The sequence below is a fragment of the Arachis hypogaea genome, chromosome 9, assembly GCF_003086295.3.
Source record: "Arachis hypogaea cultivar Tifrunner chromosome 9, arahy.Tifrunner.gnm2.J5K5, whole genome shotgun sequence".
NCBI classification, from domain to species: domain Eukaryota; kingdom Viridiplantae; phylum Streptophyta; class Magnoliopsida; order Fabales; family Fabaceae; genus Arachis; species Arachis hypogaea.
In genome coordinates, this window is record NC_092044.1 from 90,621,223 (window position 1) to 90,644,603 (window position 23,381).

General features: G+C 38.0%; 1 long non-coding RNA gene and 1 other non-coding gene across 2 annotated transcripts; one reads left to right on the top strand and one right to left on the bottom strand.

Annotated features, from left to right (window-relative positions):
• Positions 1 to 1,966: 1,966 nt before the first annotated feature.
• Positions 1,967 to 2,074, top strand: LOC112713353 (small nucleolar RNA R71). The gene has a single exon (XR_003158327.1). It is a non-coding gene; the product is annotated as a small nucleolar RNA R71 (small nucleolar RNA).
• Positions 2,075 to 21,035: 18,961 nt separating this feature from the next.
• On the bottom strand, positions 21,036 to 22,497 carry LOC112709307 (uncharacterized). The gene is made up of 3 exons (XR_011865915.1): positions 22,358 to 22,497; positions 21,801 to 21,890; positions 21,036 to 21,102 (listed from the first exon to the last, which is right to left on the bottom strand). It is a non-coding gene; the product is annotated as an uncharacterized lncRNA (long non-coding RNA).
• Positions 22,498 to 23,381: the final 884 nt, after the last annotated feature.

The window sequence follows — 23,381 nt, forward strand, 5'->3', positions numbered from 1 at the left end:
AAACGCCCAGAATGGTGCCAGACTGGGCGTTAAACGCCCAACAGCTAGCCTCACTGGCGTTTAAACGCCAGTGGGTTCTTCCTCCAGGGTGTGCTATTTTTCCTTCTATTTTTCATTCTGTTTTTACTTTTTTCACTGATTTTGTGGCTTCTTATGATCATCAACCTACAAAAAATATAAAATAACAAAAGAAAATAGTTAATTATAAAACATTGGGTTGCCTCCCAACAAGCGCTTCTTTAATGTCATTAGCTTGACAGAGGACTCTCATGGAGCCTCAGAAATGCTCAGAGCTATGTTGGAACCTCCCAACACCAAACTTAGAGTTTGAATGTGGGGGTTCAACACCAAACTTAGAGTTTGGTTGTGGCCTCCCAACACCAAACTTAGAGTTTGACTGTGGGGGCTCTGTTTGGCTCTGTTTTGAGAGAAGCTCTTCATGCTTCCTCTCCATGATGACAGAGGGATATCCTTGAGCCTTAAACACCAAGGATTCTTCATTCACTTGAATGATCAACTCTCCTCTATCAACATCAATCACAGCCTTTGTTGTGGCTGGGAAGGGTCTGCCAAGGATGATGGATTCATCCATGCACTTCCCAGTCTCTAGGACTATGAAATTAGTAAGGATGTAATGGTCTTCAACTTTTACCAGAACATCCTCTACAAGTCCATGGGCTTGTTTTCTTGAGTTTTCTGCCATCTCTAGTGAGATTTTTGCAGCTTGCACCTCAAAGATCCTTAGCTTCTCCATTACAGAGAGAGGCATGAGGTTTACACTTGACCCTAAGTCACACAAGGCCTTCTTGAAGGTTATGGTGCCTATGGTACAAGGTATTGAAAACTTTCCAGGATCCTGTCTCTTTTGAGGCAGTTTCTGCCTAGACAAGTCATCCAGTTCTTTGGTGAGCAAAGGGGATTCATCCTCCCAAGCCTCATTTCCAAATAACTTGTCATTTAACTTCATGATTGCTCCAAGGTATTTAGCAACTTGCTCTTCAGTGACATACTCATCCTCTTCAGAGGAAGAATACTCATCAGAGCTCATGAATGGCAGAAGTAAGTCCAATGGAATCTCTATGGTCTCCTTTTGAGCCTCAGATTCCCATGGTTCCTCATTGGGGAACTCATTGGAGGCCAGTGGACGTCCATTGAGGTCTTCCTCAGTGGCATTCACTGCCTCTCCTTCCCCCCAAAATTCGGCCATGTTGATGGCTTTGCACTCTCCTTTTGGATTTTCTTCTGTATTGCTTGGGAGAGTACTAGGAGGGAGTTCAGTAATTTTCTTGCTCAGCTGACCCACTTGTGCCTCCAAATTTCTAATGGAGGACCTTGTTTCAGTCATGAAACTTTGAGTGATTTTGATTAGATCAGAGATCATGGTTGCTAAGTCAGAGGTATTCTGCTTAAGACTCTCTATCTGTTGCTGAGAAGATGATGGAAAAGGCTTGCTATTGCTAAACCTGTTTCTTCCACCATTATTATTATTGAAACCTTGTTGAGGTCTCTGTTGATCCTTCCATGAGAAATTTGGATGATTTCTCCATGAAGGATTATAGGTGTTTCCATAGGGTTCTCCCATGTAATTCACCTCTTCCATTGAAGGGTTCTCAGGATCATAAGCTTCTTCCTCAGATGAAGCCTCCTTAGTACTGTTTGGTGCATTTTGCATTCCAGACAGACTTTGAGAAATCATATTGACTTGTTGAGTCAATATTTTATTCTGAGCCAATATGGCATTCAGAGTGTCAATCTCAAGAACTCCTTTCTTCTGACTAGTCCCATTGTTCACAGGATTTCTTTCAGAAGTGTACATGAATTGGTTATTTGCAACCATTTCAATCAGCTCTTGAGCTTCTGTAGGCGTCTTCTTCAGATGAAGAGAGCCTCCAGCAGAGCTATCCAAAGACATCTTGGACAGTTCAGACAGACCATCATAGAAAATACCTATGATGCTCTATTCAGAAAGCATATCAGAGGGACACTTTCTGATTAATTGTTTGTATCTTTCCCAAGCTTCATAGAGGGATTCTCCTTCCTTCTGTCTGAAGGTTTGGACTTCCACTCTAAGCTTACTCAATTTTTGAGGTGGAAAGAACTTTGCCAAGAAGGCATTGACTAGCTTTTCCCAAGAGTCCAGGCTTTCTTTAGGTTGAGAGTCCAACCATGTTCTAGCTCTGTCTCTTACAGCAAAAGGGAATAGCATAAGTCTGTAGACCTCAGGGTCAACCCCATTAGTCTTGACAGTGTCACAGATTTGCAAGAACTCAGCTAAAAACTTATGAGGATCTTCCAATGGAAGTCCATGGAACTTGCAATTCTGTTGCATTAGAGAAACTAATTGAGGCTTAAGCTCAAAGTTGTTTGCTCCAATGGCAGGGATAGAGATGCTTCTCCCATAGAAGTCGGGAGTAGGTGCAATAAAGTCACCCAGCACCTTCCTTGCATTGTTGGCATTGTTGTTGTTTTCGGCTGCCATGAGTTCTTCTTCCTTGAAGAATTCGGTTAGGTCCTCTACAGAGAGCTGTGCCTTAGCTTCTCTTAGCTTTCTCTTCAAGGTCCTTTCAGGTTCAGGATCAGCCTCAACAAGAATGCTTTTGTCCTTGCTCCTGCTCATAAGAAAGAGAAGGGAACAAGAAAATGTGGAATCCTCTATGTCACAGTATAGAGATTCCTTTAGGTGTCAGAAGAAAAGAAAAGTAGAAGACAGAAGTAGAAAATTCAAACTTATCAAAGAAGATGGAGTTCGAATTTTGCATTAAGGAATAGTGTTAGTCCATAATTAGAAGGATGTGAGAAGAAGGGAAGTAATTTTCGAAAATTAAGGAAAAGATTTTGAAAACTTTTTTGAAAAACACTAATTAATTTTTGAAAACCAAGAGTGGGAAAGAAGTAAAGTGATTTTTGAAAAAGATTTTGAAATTAGAAATCAAAAAGATTTGATTGAAAGTTATTTTGAAAAAGATGTGGTTAAGAAGATATGATTTGAAAAACATTTTGAAAAGATTTGATTTTGAAAATTAATGACTTGGCTATCAAGAAAAGATATGATTCAAACATTAAACCTTTCTCAACAGAAAAGGTAACATACTTGAAATGTTGAATCAAATCATTAATTGATAGCAATTATTTTTGAAAATAGAAAGAAATCAATTTTGAAAAGATATGATTGAAAAGATATGATTTGAAAAAGATTTTATTTTGAAAAACTTTAAAAACCTGAAAAAAAATTGTACTGAAAAACAGAATCTTCCCTCTTTTGCCATCCTGGCGTTAAACGCCCAGAATGGTGCACATTCTAGCGTTTAACGCCCAAAACTATACCCTTTTGGGCGTTAAACGCCCAACCAGGTACCCTTGCTGGCGTTTAAACGCCAGTCTGTCCTTCTTCACTGGGCGTTTTGAACGCCCAGCTTTTTTTGTGCAATTCCTCTGCAGTATGTTCTGAATCTTCAATTCTCTGTATTATTGACTTGAAAAGTCACAAATTAAAAATATTTTTGGATTTTTAATAATAAGAAATAATCAAAATGCAACTAAAATCAAATAACAATGCATGCAAGACACCAAACTTAGCAGTTTGTATACTACTGACACTAATGAGAATGCATATGAGACACATAAACACTCAAGTCAAGAGAATTCAAAGATCATAATAAGAAAACATCAAGAACAACTTGAAGATCCCTAAGACACATGAATGAATGCATGCAATTGACACCAAACTTAAAATAAAACACTAGACTCAAACAAGAAATATTTTTGGATTTTATGATTTTGTAATTTTTTTTTTGTGTTTTTTTTTCGAAAATTAAGTGGAAAAGAAAAATTAAAAGCATCAAAATTCTTAATGAGAATTCCAGGAATCATGCAATGTTAGTCTAAAGCTTTAGACTAAAGAAATTAGACATGGCTAGCCAAGCTTCAGCAGGACATTGCATTCAAGAGCTAAATTGATGAAGATCAATCAGCTTTGGTGATGACAAGAACATCACCTTGAAACACTAGAATTCATTCTTAAGAACTTTGAAAAAAAAATACCTAATCTAAGCAACAAGATGAACCGTCAGTTGTCCAAACTCAACAATCCCCGGCAACGGCGCCAAAAACTTGGTATGCGAAATTGTGATCAATTCTTTTCACAACTCAAATAATCCCTAGTAATGGCCCCAAAAACTTGGTGCTCAATACCATGGCATAAACACAACTTCGCACAACTAACCAGCAAGTGTACTGGGTCGTCCAAGTAATAAACCTTACGCGAGTAAGGGTCGATCCCACAGAGATTGTTGGTATCAAGCAAGCTATGGTCACCTTGTAAATCTTAGTCAGGCAAACTCAAATGGGTATGGTGATATGCGAATAAAATATAAAGATAAAGATAGAGATACTTATGTAATTCATTAGTAGGAATTTCAGATAAGCGTATGAAGATGCCTTCCCTTCCGTCTCTCTGCTTTCCTACTGTCTTCATCCAATCCTTCTTCCTCCTTTCCATGGCAAGCTCAAGCAAGGGTTTCACCGTTGTCAGTGGCTACCTCCCATCCTCTCAGTGGAAATGTTCAACGCACCCTGTCACGGCACGGCTATCCATCTGTCGGTTCTCGATCAGGCCGGAATAGAATCCAGTGATTCTTTTGCGTCTGTCACTAACGCCCCGCCCTCAGGAGTTTGAAGCACGTCACAGTCATTCAATCATTGAATCCTACTCAGAATACCACAGACAAGGTTAGACCTTCCGGATTCTCTTGAATGCCGCCATCAGTTCTAGCCTATACCACGAAGACTCCGGTTAAAGAATCCAAGAGATATTCACCCAATCGAAAGTAGAACGGAGGTGGTTGTCAGTCACACGTTCATAGGTGAGAATGATGATGAGTGTCACGGATCATCACATTCATCAAGTTGAAGAACAAGTGATATTTTAGAACAAGAACAAGCGGAATTGAATAGAAGAACAATAGTAATTGCATTAATACTCGAGGTACAGCAGAGCTCCACACCTTAATCTATGGTGTGTAGCTCCACCGTTGAAAATACATAAGAACAAGGTCTAGGCATGGCCGAATGGCCAGCCTCCCAAAGAGGGTTCAATCATAAAAGCATGATCAAAAGCTCTCCAAATACAAATAGTAAAAGGTCCTACTTATAGAGAACTAGTAGCCTAGGGTGTACAGAGATGAGTAAATGACATAAAAATCCACTTCCGGGCCCACTTGGTGTGTGCTTGGGCTGAGCAATGAAGCATTTTCGTGTAGAGACTCCTCTTGGAGTTAAACGCCAGCTTTAGTGCCAGTTTGGGCGTTTAACTCCCATTTTGGTGCCAGTTCCGGCGTTTAACGCTGGGATTTCTGAGGGTGACTTTGAACGCCGGTTTGGGCCATCAAATCTTGCGCAAAGTATGGACTATCATATATTGCTGGAAAGCCCAGGATGTCTACTTTCCAACTCCGTTGAGAGCGCGCCAATTGGGTCTCTAGCTCCAGAAAATCCACTTCGAGTGCAGGGAGGTCAGAATCCAACAGCATCTGCAGTCCTTTTTAGTCTCTGAATCAGATTTTTGCTCAGGTCCCTCAATTTCAGCCAGAAAATACCTGAAATCACAGAAAAACACACAAACTCATAGTAAAGTCCAGAAAAGTGAATTTTAACTAAAAACTAATAAAAATATACTAAAACTAACTAGATCATACTAAAAACATACTAAAAATAATGCCAAAAAGCGTACAAATTATCCGCTCATCAGCTGGTAATCTGCCTCACGGTTATGCCATGCCTCAGCATGGGATCTTAGAGATTGAGTTGTTTGATGTATGGGGTATTGACTTCATGGGGCCTTTCCCACCATCATATTCAAACACTTATATTCTAGTGGCAGTAGACTATATATCTAAATGGGTAGAGGCAATTACAACACCCACTAATGATACTAAGATAGTGATAAAGTTCCTCCAGAAGCATACCTTCAGCAAGTTCGGTGTCCCTAGGGTACTGATCAGTGATGGAGGCACTCATTTTTGCAATAAACAGCTTGACTCTACTCTGATCCAATATGGAATTAACCACAAAGTGGCAACTCCATATCATCCACAGACAAATGGGCAAGCTAAAGTCTCAAATAGAGAACTAAAACGAATCTTGGAACGGTCTGTAAGTACCCGTAGAAGGGATTGGGCAAGAAGTCTGGATGATGCTCTGTGGGCATACAGAACTGCATTCAAGACTCCTATAGGGACCTCTCTATACCAGCTTGTGTATGGAAAAGCCTATCATTTGCCAGTGGAACTGGAACACAAGGCCTACTAGGCAACCAGGTTCCTAAACCTTGATGCTAAGGTAGCTGGAGAGAAAAGATTACTCCAGTTGAATGAGCTAGAGGAGTTCAGACTCAATGCTTTCGAAAATGCTAAAATTTACAAAGAGAAAGCAAAAAGGTGGCATGACAGAAAGCTGTCATCTAGAGTTTTTGAGCTAGGACAAAAGGTTCTGCTGTTTAACTCTAGGCTCAGATTGTTCCCTGGGAAATTAAAATCCCGGTGGATGGGACCATATGTGATTACAAGTGTGTCACCATATGGATATGTAGAGCTTCGGGATATTAACTCTGACAAAAAGTTCATTGTTAATGGACAGAGAGTCAAGCATTATCTTGAAGGCCATGATGAGCAAGAATGCTCAAGACTGAGACTAGATTAAAGCTTAGTAAAGTCAAGCTATGAACATTAAAGAAGCGCTTATTGGAAGGTAACCCAATCTTATTTATCTATGTTAATTACTTTTTTATTTCATTCTCCATTGTTAGTTTATGTTTTATTTAGGTTGATGATCATGTGGAGTCACAAAAACAGCTGTAGAATTAAAGCGAAATCAAAAACAGCATCAAAAATAGCACACCCTGGAGGACAGGCTTACTGGCATTTAAACGCGAGTAAGGATAGCAGAATGGGCGTTTAATGCCCAAGCAGGCAGCATTCTAAGCGTTAAACGCCAGAATGGACAGCATTCTGGGAGTTTAGAAAAATGACCAGTAAAGAAGGATTCATGGCATTTAACGTCAGCCAGGGTATCTGGCTGGGCGTTAAACGCTCAAAGAGGCAATCAAGTGGGCATTAAACGCTAGAATGGGGTAGCATTCTCGGTGTTTAATGCCATGATGACACAAGAGAGGTAATTTTGTTTCCAATTCGATTTTTTTTCAATTTTTCATGTTTGCATCAAACATATTTTAAACGTTCATCTTTCAATTTCTATTTTCAAAAATTAATAATCTTTCCAATTCTTTTTAATTCTGTTTCAAGTCTTTTCAATTCCTTCCAAAACGTTTTCAAAACTTACATATCTTTTTAAATTCTTTTCAACTCTTCTTAATTTTTCTTGTATACAGTAATAAGTTTTCAAAATTAATTCCATCATTCTTCTTCTACTCCCTTCTATCTTATTTTGCTCGAGGACGAGCAAACCTTTTAAAGTTTGGTGTGAAAAAAAAGCTCTGCTTTTTGTTTTTCCATAACCATTAATGACAACTAAGGCCGAAAAAACCTCTAGGAAGAGGAAAGGGAAGGCAGTTGCTTCCAACTTTGAGTCATGGGAGATGGAGAGATTCATCTCAAAAGCCCATCACTAGAAAGAGGATGGAGCAACATGAGAGCCCACTCATGGACCTCATCAAAGAGCCATGAGAGAGGAGCAACAAAGGCAAGGAAGAGACATAGAGGAGCTCAAGAACTCCATTGGTTCTTCAAGAGGAAGAAGAAGCAGCCATCACTAAGGTGGACCCGTTCTTTAATCTCCTTGTTTATTGTGTTTTCTATTTTTGGTTTTTATGCTTTATGTTTTGACTATGTTTGTGTCTTCATTACATGATCATTAGTGTCTAGTGTCTATGTCTTAAAGCTATGAATGATTCCATGAATCTTTCACCTTTATTAAATGAAAAATGTTTTCTGAAAAAGAAAAAGAAGTACATGAATTTCAAATTCTATCTTGAAAATAGTTTAATTATTGTTTTCTGAATGAATGCTTGAACAGTGCATATTTTTTATTGTGAAGTTTATGAATGTTAAAATTGTTGGCTCTTGAAAGAATAATGAAAAAAGAGAAATGTTATTGATAATCTGAAAAATAAAAAAATTGATTCTTGAAGCAAGAAAAAGCAGTGAAAAACACAAAGCTTGTGAAAAAAAATTGCGAAAAACAAAGGAAAAGAAAGAAAAAAAAGCAAGCAGAAAAAGCCAATAACCCTTTAAACTAAAAGGCAAGGGTAAAAAGAATCCAAAGCTTTGAGCATCAGTAGATAGGAGGGCCCAAAGGAATAAAATCCTGGCCTAAGCAGCTATATCAAGTTGTCCCTAACCATGTGCTTGTGTCATGAAGGTTCAAGTGAAAAGCTTGAGACTAAGTGGTTAAAGTCGTGATCCAAAGCAAAAAAGAGTGTGCTTAAGCACTCTGGGCACCTCTAACTGGGGACTCTAGCAAAGCTGAGTCCCAATCTGAAAAGGTTCACCCAGTTATGTGCCCGTGGCATTTATGTATCCGGTGGTAATACTGGAAAACAAAATGCTTAAGGTCACGACCAAGACTCATAAAGTAGCTGTGTTTAAGAATCAACATACTAAACTAGGAGAATCAATAACACTATCTGAATTCTGAGTTCCTATGGATGCCAATCATTCTGAACTTCAAAGGATAAAGTGAGACACCAAAACTGTTCAGAAGTAAAAAGCTACTAGTCCCGCTCATCTAATTAAAACTAATCTTCATTGATATTTTGAAATTTATTGTATTTTCTCTTCTTTTTATCCTATCTTGTTTTTTTTAGTTGCTTGGGGACAAGCAACAATTTAAGTTTGGTGTTGTGATGAGCGGATAATTTATACGCTTTTTGGCATTGTTTTTATGTAGTTTTTAGTATGTTTTAGTTACTTTTTATTATATTTTTATTAGTTTTTACGCAAAAATCACATTTCCGGACTTTACTATGAGTTTGTGTGTTTTTCTGTAATTTCAGGTATTTCTGGTTGAAATTGAGGGACTTGAGCAAAAATTTGATTCAGAGGCTAAGAAAGGACTGCAGATGCTGTTGGATTCTGATCCTCCTGCACTCGAAGCGGATTTTCTGGAGCTACAGATGCCCAACTGGCGCGATCTCAATTGCATTGGAAAGTAAACATCTTGGGCTTTCCAGCAATGTATAACAGTCTATATTTTGCTCGATATTTGATGGCCCAAACTGGCGTTAAACGCCAGCTAGAGACTCTTTTCTGGCGTAAAACGCCAGAACTAGCACAAAAAATGGAGTTAAACGCCCAAACTGGCACCCAAGCTGGCGTTTAACTCCAAGAATGGCCTATGCACATGCAAGCTTCAAATCTCAGCCCAAACACTCACCATGTGGACCCCAGAAGTAGATTTCTGCATTATCTGCACTTAGTTACTCATTTTCTGTAAACCTAGGTTACTTGTTTAGTATAAAACTACTTTTAGAGATTCATTTTGGAACTTATGACATTTTACATCTCATATTATATCTTCTACGGCATGAGTCTCTAAACCCCATAGGTGGGGTGAGGAGCTCTGCTGTGTTTCAATAGATTAATGCAATTACTATTGTTTTCTATTCAATCACGCTTGCTTCTATTCTAAGATACTCACTCGTACTTCAATATGAAGAATGTGATGATCCGTGACACTCATCATCATTCTCAAATTTATGAACGCATGCTTGACAACCACTTCCGTTCTATCTGAGCTCAACGTAGTCATTGGGCGATAGCTTGAGTGCGTATCTCTTGGGTTTCTAATCCACGAGTTTGACTTGCATCCCCTGACAACAGAGCATTCAAACTCGTGAGATCAGAACCTTTGTGGTAGAGGCTAGAATCAATTGGCAACATTCCTGAGATCCGAAAAGTCTAAATCTTGTCTGTGGTATTCCAAGCAGGATCTGGGACGGGATGAATGTGACGAGCTTGAAACTCATGAATGTTGGGCGTAGTGACAGTGTGCAAAAGGATAGAGAGATCCTATTCCGACACAAATGAGAATCGACAGATGATTAGCCATGCGGTAGCTGTGCTTGGTATTTTCCATTCGAGACGAGAGATCCGACAATTGATTAGCCGTACAGAAACCGTACCTGAACCATTTTCACTGAGAGGACGGATGGTAGCCATTGACAACGGTGATCCACCAACATACAGCTTGCCATGGAAAGAAGCCATTCGTGTTTGGAGAAGAAGACAGTAGGAAAGCAGATATTCAGATGACAGAGCATCTTCAGAACCTCAACCTGTTCCTCATTACTAAATCACAAGTATCATTCATTTCATGCTCTTTTACTTTTTACAAACAAAATCATTTTTATCACTAATCTCTTGACTAAGAGTTACAGGATAACCATAGCTTGCTTCAAGCCGGCAATCTCCGTGGGATCGACCCTTACTCATGTAAGGTATTACTTGGACGACCCAGTGCACTTGTTGGTTAGTTGTGCAGGAGTTGTGAAAAAGTGTGATCACAATTTCGTGCACCATGTAGGCTCAGAATTTATCCAGAGAAAAAATAGTAGCCAGAAGCTCTTTTTCGGTGGTAGTATAATTAGACTGAGCAGCGTCTAAAGTCTTAGATGCATAGGCAATTATAAAAGGGTCCTTACCGTCGCGCTGAGCCAGCACTGCTCCTACTGCGTAGTTGGAGGTGTCACACATTATCTCAAATGGTTGACTCCAGTCAGGCCCTCTCAAAATAGGGGCTTGGGTCAGAGCGGTCTTCAGCTTATCAAACGCCTCCTTGCAGTCTGCACTCAGCTCGAACTCAACATCCTTCTGCAGCAGTCGGGATAAGGGCAGTGCTACCTTACTGAAGTCCTTAATAAATTGCTGGTAGAAACCTGCATGACCAAAAAATGAGCGGACTTCCCTCACGGAGGAGGGGTAAGGTAAACCAGAAATAACAGCTACCTTTGCTGGGTCAACTGAAATCCCAGTATTAGAAACAACATGTCCTAGAACAATACCTTGTTGTACCATAAAATGACATTTTTCAAAATTTAATACAAGGTTTGAACTAACACACCTGTCTAATACTCTAGCTAAACTATCCAAGCAAAGGCTAAATGAATCACCATACACACTAAAGTCATCCATGAAAACTTCCATACTATTCTCAAGAAGATCTGAGAAAATGCTCATCATGTATCTTTGGAACGTAGCAGGTGCATTACATAAGCTAAAAGGCATCCTCTTATATGCATACGTTCCGAAGGGACATGTTAAAGTCATTTTCTCCTGATCTTCAGGAGCTATATGAATTTGAAAATAGCCAGTGTAACCATCTAGAAAATAGTAGTGTGATTTACCTGACAGGCAATCAAGCATCTGATCGATGAAAGGCAGTGGGTAGTGATCCTTGCGAGTAGCCTGGTTGAGGCGCCTATAATCAATGCACACCCACCAGGAGTTCTGCACCCTAGTTGCAATGAGTTCTCCATGCTCATTCTTTACTGTTGTTACTCCAGATTTCTTTGGTACCACCTGTACTGGGCTGACCCATTCACTATCCGAGATTGGATAGATGATGTCAGCTTCAAGCACTCTGGTCTCTTCCTTCTTGACAACCTTCAGAATGGCGGGGTTCAGCCGCCTTTGAGGTTGACGAATAGGCCTTGTTCCCTCTTCTAAAAATATACGGTGCTCGCAGACTTGAGGGCTGATGCCTACTATATCCGCCAAGCTCCACCCAATGGCCTTCTTGTGTCTGCTCAGCACACTAAGGAACTGCTCCTCCTGCTGGGAAGTGAGTTCCCTTGCAATACTAATTGGGAGCTTCTAATTATCCTCAAGGTAAGCATACTTGAGGTGGAGTGGAAGGGGCTTCAATTCCATTTTCTGCTCAGGGTGACGCACTTGATCATCTGGAGCTATCTGTTGTGGAAAGGTATCTCCAGTAAGCTCAGGGGGCATCCCCACACTTGCACCTTGCTCTGTGTGCGTCTCTTCTACTCCTTCTTGGTGGACTTCAGCCACAATCTCATCAATAATATCACACTGAAAGATGGAGTGATCTTCCGGTGGGTGCTTCATAGCTTCATCCAGGTTGAAGCTCATTGTTCTGCCATCTATCTCAAAAGAGTAAGTTCCTGAGAAGACATCTAATTTGAACCTTGAAGTCTTCAGAAATGGCCTTCCAAGCAGGATGGATGATGTTCTTCCTGAGTCATTAGGGGGCATCCTCAAAATGTAAAAGTCAATAGGGAATGTTAGCCCCTTAATGCTCACTAGCACGTCCTCAGTAATTTCAACCACTGAGATAATGCTCTTATCTGCCAAAACAAAACGTGCTGCCGACCTTTTTAAGGGAGGTAGCCTCAAAGCATCATATACAGATAATGGCATAATACTCACACACGCACCTAAATTACACATGTAGTAAAAAAATTGTATACCCTGAATAGTATAAGTAACCATGCATGGACCCGGATCCCCACATTTTTCCGGTATGGCACCCATTAAAGCAAAAATAGAGCTACCTAGAGGAATAGTTTCTAATTCATTTATTTTATCATTATGTATGCACAAATCTTTTAGAAACTTAGCATATTTAGGTACTTGCTGAATGGCATCAAAAGGGGGAATAGTTACCTTAACCTTTTTGAATATTTCTACCATTTTGGGGTCTAGCTCCATCTGCTTTCTGGGCTTCCTAGCAAGGTTTGGAAATGGAAGAGGAATGGTGTCTTCAGTATCTTCAGCGCTCTTTGGTGCTTCATTCCTTGGTTGACCCGCCTCTTCTTCAACCACTTCTTGCACTACATCCTCTTCCTCAACGTCCTCTACCTCAATAATGTCTTCAACTGGGATATCTACCTTTGAGCTTGGCTCCTCATGACTCTTCTCTTGCAGTGTGGTTCCGGACCTCAAAGTAATAGCATTGATTCCTCTTTTGGAGTTAGGTAAAGGTTGAGAAGGAAGTGCATTGGAGCTTGCAGGTTGATTGTTGAAGGTGGAAGATGGTTCCAACCGGGAGATGAAAGCTTGTAAAGTGGATTTAAGACCGTTCATGGTAGAGTTAATTGAGTTCTGAAGGTCTTTTTGTCCTTGAGCAATAGAGTGAAGCAACTCATCATTAGGAGAGGAAGAGGGGTAAGTAATTTGAGGGGCTTGCTGCTGGTTGTTTTGAGGTGCCTGGACTTGCCTTTGGTGAGGTGCTCGGTAAGGCTGGTTTTGATTTTGTTGAGACCGATTCTGCTGATTGCTGTTGTTGTTCCACCTCTGACCTCTACTATTATCTCTGCCTCCTTGGTTGTAGTTGTCCCTCCATCCTTGGTTAGAGTTACCTCTCCACCCCTGGTTGGAGTTATCCCTCCATCCCTGGTTGGAGTTATCTGGCCAACCTTGATTGTAGTTCCCACCTTGGTTATAATTGCCGCCTTGCTGATAGTATCCTTGATTCGGGCGGTCATAGAAGTTATGGGTAGCTGCCAAGGTGGTGTCTTCTTGTTGGAGTTGCGGACACTCGTTAGTGTAATGAGTATAGCATGCACATATTTTGCACACTCTCTGAGGGAATATCTGTGGAGGAGGCTGAGATTGTTGTTGTTTCAGCTGTATCTGCTTCAGTAAATTGGTCATCTCACATAGAGTCTGTGTGAGAGCAGTAGCCTCACTGCTAGAGAAAACCTCCTTAACAGCCTTAGGATGGTTGTTCCTGTGCCTAGCATTCCGGGTAGACTCAGCTAGATTGGTGATTAGTTGCCACGCTTCTTCCGCGGTCTTGTACTTCTTCAGGGAACCATTACTCGGACCATCTAATGTAGCCTTGTCTTGAGGATTCATACCTTGCGTGAAATAGCTGATCAATACCAACTTGTTAATCATGTGGTGGGGACATGCGTCTAGGAGATTCCTGAAGCGCTCCAAATTAGGACATGCAGGAAATTTCTTTCCTCAGTCTATCAGTAACTTCAGCTGGAAAGTATTTTTCCAAGAATTCTCTTCTGAGCATGTCCCAATTAGTAACAACTGTTTCAGGTTGAGTGTAGTACCACTCCCTCGCCTTTCCCTCAAGAGAAAACGGGAAGGTGGTTAGCAAAATAGTAGTCTCGTCTGCACCATGACGCCTAACAGTAGAGCAGGCTATCTGAAAATCTCTGAGGTGCTTGAGAGGCTCTTGAGCAGGTAAGCCATGAAACTTAGGTAGTAGGTTGATTAGTGCAGTCTTCAGTTTAACATCTGCACCCAGATTTGGATGACGCACTTGGAACGGTGGCAGTGTAAAGTCGAGAGCTCCTGCTTCCTGGAGAGTAATCCTCCTGGGCGCTGCCATGTTATCTGCGCGTAAATCAACAGAATCAGTAGAAGATGAGCTTGTTTCTCCCTTAAATGATGCTTCAGATTTGTCCTAAGATAAGACTAGTGAATTCGTAGTAACCACTTCACCACCATCAGAAGCTAACCGACGCCGAGCTCGTCTTATATGTGATATAGTTCTTTCAATTTCTAGATCAAACGCGTCATTCAATGAAAGAAACATATAGCTCATGATAACAATAAAGAAAATAAAATATGCAATCATGTAAATAAATGTCAAAAATATTTACACTAACCAATAACTTAGCACACTATTGCAACTCCCCGGCAACGGCGCCAAAAATTGACGTGCGGAAAATTGTCGATTAAGATTTTACAATGAACTAACGTTGCGAGTATAGTTCTTAACCAACGAAAATTCCACGTATCAATTTAAAAAAAAGGTTTGTCACGATTTTTAAGAATAAAATACTGGGAGTAGAAATCCCAGGTCGTCTCCCAACGAGTTGTTAAGAGAGTGCTATTTATTGATTAGGAGGTTTCTGAGAATTTTGAGGTTGGAGAATGAAAGTAAAGCAATGAAAATTAACGAGAGATTTTATTTAACTAAGCTAAAAAGCCTTGACTGGGAGAAGATTAATCGGAAGTTCTATCCTTATTGGTTTTCCCAAGGTTAATAGTAATTGGTTGTTGTTTCTACTTAGTTAACCCTTATCGAATAAAGGAAATTCAAGTAGTTAAGACAACTTCTATTCACAAGTCTTAATCCTCTCCCTTGGAAAGGACTAGCGTTAGTGACTAGAGAGCCAGCCAACAATTTCTAATTACCAATTAACTCTTCAGTATTCTAACTCAAGGGTCTCCTCTCAATCAACTCCCAAGTCAAGTTGGGAGTCTACTCCATTGATATGGATGCCATTTTCACATACATATTCAAGGGGTAGAAAGAAGACATAGGAATCAATTTAATTGGAAGCAAGCAAGCAAATATTGAAATTAAATGGAAAATTGTTCTTTGCATTAATAAATCCCAAAATCATAAATATTCATATGTAACTCGTGAATAAGATAAATGAAAATTAAAAGAGTAGAGAAATATGAAACAAACTATAAGGATAAAGACTCTAAGGAGGTAGTAACTCTCTTCAATTATCCAATCCAAAATGTAGAACTAGAAAAAGGTATGACTCTGAAGAATCCTGGAGGAAGTAGTGTTTCTCCCCGATTCCAAAAAAACTAAAATTCAAAACTAAAACTGATGAATGAGAATGTGTGAATCTCCCTTGAGTCTCTCCTGTCTCTTGGCTCTAGTATGTGTTTTTGGGCCAAAAACCAGGTCCATACTTAGCCCCAAATCGCCCCCAGCGATTTCTGCAGTTGCAGAATATTACGCACGTCACGCGTACGCGCCAGGTGCGTGTCCGCGTCGATGGCCTTCTGTGCGTGTCACGCGCACGCGCCAAGTGCACGTCCGCGTCGCTATGGGATGCGCCATGTTGCGCGCACGTGTAAGGCGTGCGTGCGCGTCGGTCCTCGCTGGTCAGTTCCTTAGTTTCTTGTGTTCCTTCTATTTTTGCAAGCTTTCTTTCCATCCTCCAAGTCATTCCTGCCATATAAAGCCTGAAAACACTTAACACATAGATCACGGCATCGAATGGTAAAGAGAGGACTTAAGAATTGATAATTTAAAGGTCCGAGAAGCAAGTTTTCAATCATAGAGCGAAATTATAAAGGAAAATATAAAACATGCGAATTGTATGAATAAGTGCATGAAGAATTGATAGAAACCACTCAAATTAGCACAAGAATAATCATAAAATAGTGGTTTATCAATCTGGTTTAGAACTTAAGTTATTACTTTTATTATGTTATTATTATTAGTTGGTTAGGTAATTATTATAAATTTAGGATAAATCTAATATATCAGGGAATAAATATTTATAAATATATAGATTAGGGAGATTTTTATATTTAAATAGAAATTGTTAAATTTAGACTATTTGTTATACAATAGTATTAAATAAGATAAATGTTGAGTTAATAGACTTTTAGAGTTGTTTTACATAATAGGTATTATTAGATAAATTTTAATATAGAAATCTTTATATTTTGGCTAATTTAATATAGATTGCCACACACATAAAAGCCCTACTTCGCTGTAAGGTAAGTCCAGATGCCTAGTGATGTGTCTGACGACCTGCATCTAAAAATCACAAATATATGTATGGAATGAGAATTGGAGGTTTTCAGCATGGTAATGGTGCCAGTATACATAATACATAAAGTCCCGAGAAAGGCAGAGGTGATCCTAGAACTTTGACACTCAGATATAAAATCATAAATTTTTAAATTGAAAACTGTAAATATGGAAGGATATCTAAGGTCCTTATTTCTATTTCATTTCTAACTTAAATCCTAACTTTCGCCTTCCTCTTATCCCGCAAAACTCTAGTGCATAGAGAAGCATTACAGACAAAGCAAGCACAAGTAAGATACAGATACAGCAGGTAGCAAATATAGCAGGTAAGCATAATAATCACATAGACAACCCAACTAATACACAATCAAATAACACACATATGCATATGATGTATGCCTATCCTATGGCTGATGAGTCTCATATGTCAGTTATAAAGTCAGCTCGACATGTCTGGTAGCTAATCCTGGATAGTCCCTCATGCGCACATCCCCAAGAGTCTATGCATAGTTTTCTCAATCATACTTATCAAATTCAGCTCATTGGGGGAATTTCCTGGGAGTTAAAGTGCCCGGCCACATCTTGCGACGTAGGGTCAACAGAGTATCGAGTATTAACCTAGAGCAAGTGGTGGCAAGCCACTGCATCTACCCAGAAAAATTCGTATCTCAGATAATAAGAAGTGCATACTAAAATAATCATTCATATTCAATTCATTTAATATCATCATAGCCATTTATCATCACATATTTAGTTTATCAGCACTTCTCAAGCTCAAATTCACCACATCACAATTACAATTCATTAATTCACCATTTCACAATCATAATTCATCATATCTCAAACTTTCTTCACTTCAAAGTTGCCACTCCTTCATAGTTCAACCCCCTTTACTATCATTACAACTAAGTTTTAAGGTCTTGGAGAGTAAAAATAGAGGTTTAGAGGTTTAAAATCATGTTTAAATCACAAAACTCAAGTTGCTGAAAAACAGGATCCTGCGTACGCATGCCTGATCTTTCCTATGCGAGAGTGCATTTTTTCCTGCTTGCGTACGCGACTATTGTCCATGTGCGCGAGCCCTCTGGACAGAATTGCTTGCTCGTGTCGCGTGCCACTCGGTCGCGTACACAAGCGTGTAAAACACACCTCTCACGTATGCATGCACCCTTCCACGTACGCGGGATATCAAAATAGAATATAATGCTTGCGTCGCGTGTGTGCCCACGTACGCAAGTTTTGCAGAATGGTTAAACATTGTTAAGTGCTACAGAATCTATTTTACACACCAAACTTCTGACGCGCATAACTTTTTCATTAGAAATCAGTTTTAGCCCGTCCTTCAAATGGTGTAAACTTCCCAATTTTCATATGAAACAAGTTTAAGAGAAATTGGGGGTCTAGAAGCCAAGTTATGACTCGTCAAAATTTGACCAAAAGCCAAGTTTTCATTTCAAAACATAAACCTCCATTTTTACAACTTCTTAACTCAATTCCAAAAATCCAAGTTTCACAACATTACAAAAACCAACCAAACCATATCCAATCATACCTAATTACTTCTCGTTTTTTTTTCATAGCCCATCATTACACAAACTCATGAAATTCAACCCCAAAAGTTCATACTCAATGCAAAATCATATTCAATAATTATTGTATCACCATTACTACTCATTCAAATCATCATTTCATCAACCATCATCCATAAGCATCAACCACCAATACATTCTCAAACTAATTCAACATTTATCAGCAAGGCTACCAAACATTTAACATAATCATGCATTGCAACCTATCCTATAGTCACCTATACCCTAAGTTTTCACAAAGCATTATATATTACATACGAAAAACCAAAATTATACCTTAGCCGATTTCTCCCTACGCCCAAAGACACCTCAAATTGACACAAAACTCAAGCCTCCACCACCAAATATTCAGCACCCAAAGCTCAATCAAGCTTTACATTATCAATTGAATTGAATGTAATGTAAAAGTTCTGTATTAAAAAAATTATTTTTCTATATTTGGGTGTAATACGAAGACATTTGGGTGTAACACGAAAATATTTAAGTGTATTGTTTAAGAATTTTTGGTGTATGTGTGCTGATAAGTTCTACATAATTCAAAACTCTTCTTCTCCCTCCTCCTTATTTTTTGCTGCTTCTTCTTTTTTATCATCATCATCATCATCATCATCTTTTTTTTCTTATTTTATCTTCTCAAGTTTCTTCTTGTTTTACTCTTTTAACAAGAATAAAAACAAAAAAAACCAAACAAAGAAGAAGAAAAAATACATAATGGTACAAAATTACTTGGAAGAGGATGAACTTGCATTCATTCAACTAAAAGAAAGAAAAAATAAGAGAAAAAAAGAAAAAATGCAGCATTAGAAGAACATTTTTCTGTATTTGCAGTAAATTTGGGTGTAATACGAAGATATTTGGGTGTAACGCGAATATATTTGGGTGTATTGTTTAAGAATTTTTGGTATATGTATGCTGATAAGTTCTGCATAATTCAAAACTCTTCCTCTTCCTCCTCCTCATCTCCTGCCACTACAAGAAAAATCACTTTTAGCGGCTATTTATTTTGCTTTTAGCGACAATAAAAATAGCCACTAATACATTTATCGACAATCAGACATTAGCAGTCTTATGTGTTGTCACTAAAAGGTTTTAGTAACAATTATAACAATTACCGGTAAAGACCTTTTTAATGGCCGCAAAAAGTATATAACTTTTAATGGCCATTTTCTTGGCAATTTATATGGCCACCAAAAGTAATTCTAAGATTGTAATGTTATTCACTTATAGTAGCCATTACTATTGCTGCCAAAATCTATTTTACTGGTAATTTATATGGCCACTAAAAATTATTCTAAAATTATAATGTTATTCACTTTTAGTTACCATTACTATTGCCGCTAAAATATTAAGACTTTTTTAGTTATAATATACTGAAATTAATTACTACAAAATGTGATATTTTATTAAACTCAAATATTGATATATAAATTTCTCTTGAAAAGTAATAAATCATGTTACAAATCTAAACAATAAAAAATGCTACAAGCTTATAATTATGCTAAAAGTAATATTATGAAAAAGGAATATATCTTAAGACTTATTTTTGCTGGTGATTATTCAATAAAAATGGAAATGAACTATAATTCCAATATATCTTGTTCAATGAATATATCTTTACTAATTTATCAAAGAAGAACAAAAGGAATTCGACCAAAGACGATCAATCTTCATAAAATTCATATACAGAAATAATAAAATGTAACATGTTAAAAAAAGCTAGGGGATAAATCTAGATAAGAGAACAAAAACCAAAATAAAGTGAAAATGATAGCTTTGCTCAGCTTGAATCATAAAGTTGGATCATTTTTCCAAAATAATGCAGCCATGGTTTACTTAACCATGAATTTGTTCGGAGATAATAATCATGGTTAACTACAAACATATCACTGGGTAAATCAGTTTAGCAAATGATTAATCATATGCAGAGATTGCAATGTCCAATTATGGTCCAAATTGAACAATAGTACACAATTATCAATTTATTTTACTAACAGAGAAAGAATAAAATAAGGCCTACAAATTTACTAAGCTTCCATGTCTAATGCCGAGAACAATAGAAATCATTCAGTCTTCATGGACATGAGTCTTACTGTCGTAGTATCTCTTCTCACTCTCCTCTTTCTTTTCATTCCGTTTCTGAATCAAAGATAAAATAAAATAAAGCGGGTCAAAATAACTGAGAGTGTATTAGCTAGGAAATCATGGCCAAAGGAACAAGAAAAGGTCAAAGAAAACCAGCTAACCACAACAGCCATTCCACTGGATAATTTTCTTCCTATTCTTTGTATATTATATCCTCTCATCCAAGGGTTGAGTTTAGAATATCCACTTTTATGTTCAAATAAATTTTGTTTTCTTAAACCAATCAAGGATCTAACACTAGCTTCTTTTATTGGGTAAAACCCACCAGTTCATCAGGGTTTATTACTAGGAATCCAAATAATTCAGCTCAACTCATAGAAATCCAAAAAGATTTAAGTATCTCAAAGGCTAATTTTTGCATTCTTATGGTTTGAACACAAGACACCCGATTTACAGGTCAAAACATCTAGCCTTTCAACGAACCCTATGTCAGTGATCTAGTAATTAACTAACATTTTCCTTTTTTCTTTCTTTCTTTTTTATAAAAAGCTAATTCACCATACTTATCATTGACTATTTTATAAATATGCTAACATTCGAACAAGAATTGAAAAGAAAATAAATGTGATGATGATGATGTGCAATCATACCTGGAATGCCTTGTGATTTGATATAATCCTTCTAATTATTGTAATGGTTGTTATCCCTAAAGGACTAAACAAGACTCTGAATATGCCCATGCTAATGGGAACAGCATATGGGTTGGATTCTTCCTGTACAAGAATCAATTTCACAGGAGTTAAGGAAAGTCATGCTGCAGAAGGAGTATTAGTGCCTCTCCATTTGCAGAAGAAAAAATTACCTTCTGAAAATCATCATTTTCCGCAATGGTTCCGTGGACAACTAATGAGATATTAAATGTTGTGATCTGCACTCAAGATTTGAGGAGTGTCACACCAATCCAAGAATGCATAAATACTTAAAAAGCAAATCAAGAAACAGAATATAATATTGGAATATATACAAACAGAAACAAGCAAGAAATTATCACTAAATATTGCTAGAATGCTTTTCAAATAGGAGAAAAAACCAAGCTTAAGCTTAAACAAGAAATCATCACTATGTGCCTACAGTTTTTGACAACTTTAGTGCAAATGTTGTGGTTGATGGCAGTACAGTTAACCTTAGATTATGGGACACTATTGGTATCTACTTTTCTAATTTTCACACGTAGGAGAAATATTTTTTATGCCACTATTATTTGTTCAATTGTTTTGCTCAAGTTAATTACTAGCTTGACAACATAAAATTCACCAAGCCAGATAAAAAATATACTACATCAAACAAGAACCCTATATATAGAACCTTGAATATGGATCATCTGATTGATATCGGTAACCATAGACCAGAGCACAAGATTTCTTTTAATTCTCAAAGTTCTTCACACATTAAATTTAGATTTAGTTAAATCTGATACTTAATCTTGAATTTAGTCAATTTTGAATAAGAATATAATGCACAACTAAAATTGAATTCTTCCTTTAGCATGTCATATAGAGATCATTGAACAAAAGGATAAATTTAGTTTAATTGTCGAGCATAAAAGACACATGGAAAACAGCTTACCTTTTCTGCGTTGGCAGCAGCTTTCGTAGCATTGCCATATAATTCTTCTCTGACAGATAGCTGATGCTTGAGATTCCTATCTTTCAAATCCTGCAAATTAAGATTAAGAGATAATATAATTGGATGCCAACGTATTGATTCTAGAAACCATAATAATACTATATACTTCAAAAGAAGCAGCTTCTCCCCTGAGATACTTCTTTATTTTCAGATCTAACTCATCAATGTGCTGAAAAGCAAAACATAATGTAGAGTGTAAAAAATAAAATTAGATAACAAAATTCAAAACAAACACCACGGTGATATGTAACACAGAAATTATCTTTTTCAAATTCCTATATTGCCAATACATTCGGGAAATAATGCTTAAATAGTATAACCCAGTGTTACATGAAAATGATAATACCAATTCGGTGTAACAATTCCTAATTTCAAAATTCAGAGTTCAAAATTGTAATGAAATCAAGTTCAGCTAAACCTAACTAATGGAGTCAAACGAATCACATTGATCAATAAAGCTTATTATGCAGAGAAGATATGATAATCAAGCCAATCACCAAGAAGAAGTGGATGATGATGGCTAGCACTCTATCACGAAAACGATGAACAATTGTGATGATGATCTCCACCGCTTTCGACCTCCTGGTTCCTCAAGTTCTGAATCCCCGAGTCCACAGCTACAAGTCGGAAGCAATTTCAATCGGAAGAGTAGATCTGAGGATGAGGCAGCAATGGTGGCCCTGGAACTGGATGACCGTGGCAACGGTGGATCCGAGAAATCAACGCAGATCTGAGGTGGAGGAATAGGGATGCAGTTTGAATGAGTGTAGGACGACGGACGGCGGCTGTCAGCGGTGGCAAGGCCTACGGCGACGATGGTCGTTGATGGATGGAAGTGAGTTCCATTAAGGTAGAGACGGCGGGAAGTGAGTTTTTCTTCTTCTTTTTCTTTTTAGTTTTCAATCAATTTTTTTTATATGGAAGGCTTGTGCGTGTCTTCTTCTTCTCCTTTTTCAACGGTTCTTTCTTCTGGTTTTTTGTTTCTCTGTTTCTTTCTTACTTGGCATGATAGCTAAAAATCTAGTTCTCAAGTTTTTCATCTTGTTTATGTGATTGAGAGTAATAAGTGACAGAGTTTTATTGAAGATGTATTATTTTGGTCAGATTTTGTTACAAACATCTGAAGGAGTAACATTTGTTTGTAAAAATCTGTTAGATGTTGTGATTCCTTTCACAATCTCATTTGGAGAGTTCAAAGGTGTGATCTGTGAAAAGATTCATTCTGAGAGGGCAAGAAGAATAGCCTGTATTCTATATAGATATCCTATACAAGGGTTTGGTGGATTCATCCAGTTTCAAACCAAATATGTAACGGACGAAGCGAGCATGCAAGAGATGTTTTCAATGTATATTGAAAATCAGAGTCAACTCGCGTTCATCGAGTTGTATGTTAAGTTTGAGCAATCTGAGGCCGATCGGAATATTCTACGGGAAGATTACAATAGTGACAGTGAAGAATAGTTCGAAAGTAACTACGAAGTTGTTGGTCTAGATGGAGATAAAGATCAAGGTGACGGACTT